Source organism: Empidonax traillii, unplaced genomic scaffold, assembly GCF_003031625.1.
Source record: "Empidonax traillii isolate 1590-97213 ecotype Southwest subspecies unplaced genomic scaffold, ASM303162v1 scaffold468:size725061, whole genome shotgun sequence".
In the NCBI taxonomy this organism is placed as follows: domain Eukaryota; kingdom Metazoa; phylum Chordata; class Aves; order Passeriformes; family Tyrannidae; genus Empidonax; species Empidonax traillii.
The window spans coordinates 698,295-704,294 of NW_020955661.1; the positions used below are offsets into that span (position 1 = coordinate 698,295).

General features: G+C 55.6%; 1 protein-coding gene across 6 annotated transcripts in view; it reads right to left on the reverse strand.

Moving 5' to 3' along the window:
* The window catches only part of GTF2IRD1 (GTF2I repeat domain containing 1), a 70,800-nt gene extending 65,022 nt beyond the window's left edge, over positions 1-5,778 (reverse strand). For all 6 annotated transcript variants that reach the window (XR_003572563.1, XM_027895784.1, XM_027895782.1 and 3 more), the window contains exon 1: positions 5,723-5,778. The gene's annotated coding sequence lies outside the window, so the exon portion shown is untranslated. The remainder of the gene's footprint in view (positions 1-5,722) is intronic.
* Between the last annotated feature and the right edge of the window lie 222 nt (positions 5,779-6,000).

Sequence of the window (6,000 nt, forward strand, 5' to 3'; positions counted from 1 at the left end):
TTGATGGAAGGAAGGCAGGCAGGGGAAGGCAGCACCTGCCTTATCAGCACTGCTCCCAGGTACCCTCATGGACGTGATGTGCCACACATGCTTCCTGGCCCTGAGCCCTTATGAATTAACCCCCGGGTTCATTTCTGGCATAAGGATTGCTGCTAACTACAGGCAGAGTGTGGTTTGTCCCTTTCATCTGTGGGGGGCTCTGACCACCTCCAGGGAGCCATCTCCATCCTGGCGCAATGGCCAGAGCTGTCCCCACTGCCCAGGGCCAACTCTCTGGTGCCACCAGGCTGGACCCAGCAGCAGATGAGCAATCTGGCATGGCAGTCAGTGCCCTGAGGCAAGGTCACCTCTTGCAGGCACTAAGGAGTGAGAGGTCTCCCAGGCAGGGAAGCAGATGCAGCTGGAGCTAAAGGGAGGATGTGAGCTCTGCTGAAACTGGGCACAGAGATGCATTCATCCCTTTAAAGATGGGTGAAGCATTTTCCTGCACAGCAACCAAGGAGATCTTTCTCGCCTACTGCAATGGTTTCATTTTCTAGTGTCACCTCGCACTGGAAGACTCCCAGTCTATTTTTCCCTAAGCAAGACCAACTGCCTCTATGTTCTTTCAATCTGTTGGAAAACTTAGCGAGCTTTTTTACTTTCTTTTTTTTTTAGTGAGGGAGACAGAAGCTGAGGGCTCCTGCTGTCACAACCCATGGCTGGGATCCCTGCCTCGTCCAGGGATTTGAAGTGGGACTGAAAAACCTGCTGCTCATTACCAGGGCCCTGGCACCATGCATTTCTCTCAGAAGCATGTAGATCCCTCCAACCTTTGTCCAACCTTTGTGGCGGGAGGTTTCTACTATAGGGTACATCCAAGCTAAGTGGGACATACAACCCTGGCAGGGACCACCACCCACACATATCACAGAAAAGTTCAAGAAATATTCCAAAAATTAAAAATGTTTACAAAGCATCCTGCACACCAATTTTCCTCCCAGCCATTTCTAAAGGGATCTATACCCCAAAACACCCTCTGAGCTACCAGGTTTTAGTCTGCCTATGGGGCTGTGGGAACAGATCAACAGCAGGTCCATGGACCCACCACAAGCCGTTGCACTCGACTACTCACACACACTTGAATGGCTCAGGGGCACTGCCAGACCCTGGCACACCCCATAGGGCATGCCACCTATGGGCAGGGGACTTCTCGCTTGTCCTCTTCAATCTCCTGGGGCAGAGGTCCCAGGAAGCCAGGTGGGCACTGGATGACACATTTCCAGGGTCCACACTGACCTCCCCACTGGCATTTGCTCTATTTAATGTTAGAGATTTAAAGAAAATAAGATGGACATCTCACCCCTTATGCAAGAGGTGGAGATCTGCTCTGAGGAGGACACGCTGGCAAAGGACGATGTCAACCACATGGCTATGCAGCAGCAGAGTGATGCTCCTCGCTGGTTCCCTGCTCGTTCCACTGAGGTTAATTATCTTCTTAAACCAGGCAGACCAGCACAGAGCAGAGACAAGGTCACATGAAATCAGAAAACTCCAACAGAAGCCATTTGCATGAAGGACTGTAAATCCTGCTCAGCACAGCCTGCTCCCAAGGAGGGGATTCAGTGTTTTTCTCCACAGCATCCCAACTCGAGGGATGCTTTCCCTCACTCCCACAGCGAGGGGAGCCTTGCTGCATCATAGGCAAGTCCCCTGGAAATGATGCCATCATTTCTAAGGTGGTGTTTGGCAGCAACTCCTGAACCAGGATGGGACACAGTGTGTTACCACACCAGTCGATGCCCCAGCTGCTTTGGGGAGTCTCTCTGGCAGCAAATCGCCATCCCAGCCCACTGCTCCATCACTCTAGAGGCACCATGGACCCACTTCACATTTGTCTCTCTGGCTTGAAGCAAAGTCAATGAACAGGGCTTGCACCAAGAAACGAAGCATCAAAATAGTGAGCCCAGAAACCCCCAAACTCCCAATCCCTAAAGTCCACCAGATGCCACTGCCCAGCTCCAATTCTCCTGCAACTCTTGACTTCTTTTTAAAGACAATGCTTCAAGAGATGTAAAAAGAAGAGGCTGCCTTAGGGCAGAGCAAGGTTCTGGGAAGCCTCACTCTGGTCTGCAAAGAGCTACCACCTCACTGGCAAATCTCCATCTGGGGCTACTCTATGCCCCCAGCCCCGCTGCTCTGGCCACCAACCACATGGACACCAGAGGCTCTTCTCTACAGCTTCCAGCTTGGTTCTTCTCAATAAATTAACCAATAAATACATATCTAACTCCTGGATGGCTATCTCCACTTCAGAAGGGGCACTCAGTAGGTCCTTTCCTCTCCTCCTCCCTGTCCTCAAGGAGAAGGCTTCTGGTAGTGGTAAACCCAGCCCAGTGCCTTCAGCATCTGCCTCTACTCCCCCCAAACCCCTGAAGAAGGTTTGTCATTGCCAGCAAGGTGTAACACAAGGCAGATGTGGTTGAAGGGCCAGAAGTAAAGCAAGGACACCAACATAGCTGCTCACCTGCTCATCATCCCCTTCCTCAAACCATCACTCATCACCAAGCTCAATCATCCTGGAGCAGCAGTACTGAACCACCACCACGTTCACCCACCACAGGCACCTGCAAATGGATGCTGACAGCACACAGAATAATTGCACCCCTCAGCTGATGGGCAGGACAGCGCAGGGTGCTGCTGCCCAAGCTGGGGACAGCCAGCACTGAGCCCTGTACCCACCCCAGGGGGTTAGCCTTGCGGCAGGCAGCTGGCCAAAGTCCCTCTGCACTCCTCCAGACTGACTACTGGGGTGCAGTCACTGAAATTCCAAAAGGAAGTATAGAGGATTGATAATTGCCAAAAAAATCTGAGCTATTTCCTGTGGGAGCAGCAGATGGGAATCCCCCATTAAATCCTGCAGCGAGAGGTCATGTGCTTTGACCTGAGACTTTGGGGTTTTTTCTCCTTCCTTTAAGTAGAGCATCACTTTAGTCATATGTGATGCACATCATGTGGGACAGCCAGACCTGTGCCCTCTGCGCTGGCCTCAAAGCCCACCTTCCTTGTCACCTCCTGCCCCATGCAAGGATGGTGCCAGGCTCTCATCACAGTACCAGCCTGCCAGCAAAGGCACTGTGTCTCTCACTCAGGTTGGTAGAGCCAGGTTGATAAACATGACCCTGAGCATGTTCCTGCTTTCCAGTCCCAACTTATTAGCAAACCTCAACGAGCAGCAACCAGTGGCAACACCAGCAGCTCCTGCAGAGGATGGGAAAGCCCTCTCAGGAGGGACAGCAGAAGCAGGCAGCAGTAGCCATCAGAGCATATTTCTGGTGTCACTCCTCTGCTACTGCAAGCACCCTGTGAGGGCAGCTGCCCAACCCTTTCTTCTGCTCGCACAGTGGCGACATATCCCAGGCAGGGCTCACCCCAAAATGTGGCCTTGGAGAGGTGACACCAGCTTGGAGAGCCACAGCGCATGGGAAAACCAGTGGCACAGCCCCAAAGCAGGGCACCGTGTATACTGGTGGTCACTTGGATGCTGCCTCTGCAGGGCTGAAGGGAGAGGAGCAGGGAATCTGCGGGTGGTCACAGAGCCACACTGCCCTGACATGGCAACCCTCACATCCAACCAGCTGCTGACATTGCTCTGATGGCAGCACATGCTGCTGTGCCAGGACTTGCTGCTCTGGCTGCGGCACTGGGACATGGCCTTCAGCACCCCAGCCACTAGGCTGCTGGCAGGGTCAGGTCCCCATAAAGCTTTCTCATTTCAGACCAAGTGCTGCAGCAGTGTCCACAGGAGGGGATTCCGCAGGTTCAGATGGGCAACAACTGACTTACTGGGTCTGGCTGTGCTCTTGGGGACAGGAGACTGGGGATCCTGTGGAATTAAAGGTGCTGGCATCCGCAGGATTGTTCCCCAGCTGCAGCACTTCCAGCAGCTCCTTAAGTGGGAGCAGCCCGGAGTGCATACACCCTGAAGCCGAGGGCTCCCATCATGCAAGGCTCCATGCTGATGTCCCCAGGCGGTTCTGATGTCTGGAACTCACACACTGACAGGAGATGGACGGATGCAGCGGTATGCAGGTGACCCACCCCAAAATGCTCACAGCACCCACTCCATGGTGCTCACTGGCACTGTCACCTCCCGAAGTGCTCTTGCCTGTCTGTGCCTGGCGCTCGCTGCAAACACCCAGAATTACCTGCCGGGTCCAAACTTGCTCCTGCACAAGATGCATTAATAGGATCACTCCAATTTACAGCTTATCCCAGATAAACCCACTGCCAGCCCCATGCCCTGGAAAGACAAGGGCACCCGATCCCCAGGGAGTGACTTTCTCCCCATCACGGTCATCCCTGGGCACTGAGAATCTTCCACTTGCCATAGGAGAGGATGTCTATCCCTCCAGCCCATGGGCCATAGTGCCAAGGCCGGTAACCAGCCCAGCCAAAGCCCCAAGCGCTTTGTCAGCTCAGTGCTGTGTTTCTATTTCCAGCAGCGCTGCCACTGATCCCTGTGGTGTCGGAGAGGAGGCAAGCCCCCAGCAGAGCCCTGCTTCCAGCTCCCCTTCCTTCCTGGCACCATCAGACGCAGCCAGGGCGGGTGGTGGCCCCGGAGTTGCCTTCAGGATGTGGGACACCATTGGCACCGAGGGCCAGCCCAACATCCCCTGTCCAACAGCTCCAGCAGCACCCCCAGCACTATTGCTCCCTGCATTTCCCCCTGCAGCACTCTCACTCCCAACCCCTAACACCCTCCCAAACTTATTGGCATCTCCCCAACAGCCCCCATGGATCCCACCAACCCCAAGTCCCATCATCTCCCCCAGCATTCCCCCCACCAGCCCTAAATGACTCCCCAGCCCCAATAAGCCCCAATATCCCTAGCATCTCTGCCAAGCCCTACAGCTCCTCAATATCCCTCCCAGCCCTAATACCCCCAGCGTCCCTGCCAAGCCCTATTTCCCTGCAGCATCCCCCAACACTATCAGCCCCCAGTATCCCTACTGCATCCCTGCCCTCTCCCACACTGATGAGCCTGGCATTCCCTCCACAGCATCCCCCCAGCACTAATGAGCTCAGCATCCAGCCCAGCAACCCTATTACTCTCCTGAAAAACCTTCTCCTTGATGCCTCGCAGACCCTCACAGCCCTAACACCCCCCAGCAGCCCTAATGTCTGCCTGATTGCTCCAGAGCTATCATCCCCCCGCAAGCCCTACTGCTCCCTGCATTCCCCAGCACTATCACCCCCAGCATACCCCAGCCCTTGAGTCCAGCATGACCTCCCACCCTATTGCCCCCCTGCACCCCACATCCCTATTATTCCCCCAGCAACCCACTGCCCACCCCTGTGCCTTGATATCGTTTTGTAACCCCGCAGCCAGATCACCTCCCCCTCCCCCAGCAGTCCTGTTGCCCCTCTGCATCCCCCAGCCCTCTTCCCCTAGCCCTAACGTCCTGCTGCATCCCTCAGCACTATCTTCCCTCAGGATCCTTAAAGCTCCCTTGCATCCCCCCAGCCCTAACAACTCCAATCATCCCTCGAGTCTTGATGCTCCCCCTGCATCCCCGAGCCCTATCCTCCCCAAGCATCCCTCCAGCCCTAATACCCCCCCTGCACCCCATCGCACCTACCACCCCCACATCCCCCCCGCCGCTGCCCCCTCCTCCAGGGGTCGTGACTGGGGGTGGGGGGGACCCGTGACGAAGGGATGGGGGGCAAAACTTTTTCTTACCGCGGGCGGCTGGGGCGCGGCGCTGCTGCCTCCCCCGGCGAGGCTGCGCGGGAGCGGCGGGGGCGGACGGGCGGGGGCCGCGATGGAGCCGCCTCCCGCCGCCTCCCGCCGCTTCCCGGGCGGAGCCGGTATAGCCCGATGGGGGCCTAAAGGAATAAAAAAATCAAACGGGGGGGAGGTGGTTTGCGGTTTTGTTTTTTTTGGTTTTTTTTTTTTTTTTTTTCCCCACACCTCAAATCGGGCAGGGAACGCAGGTCTTTGTTCTGTAATCCCAGTAA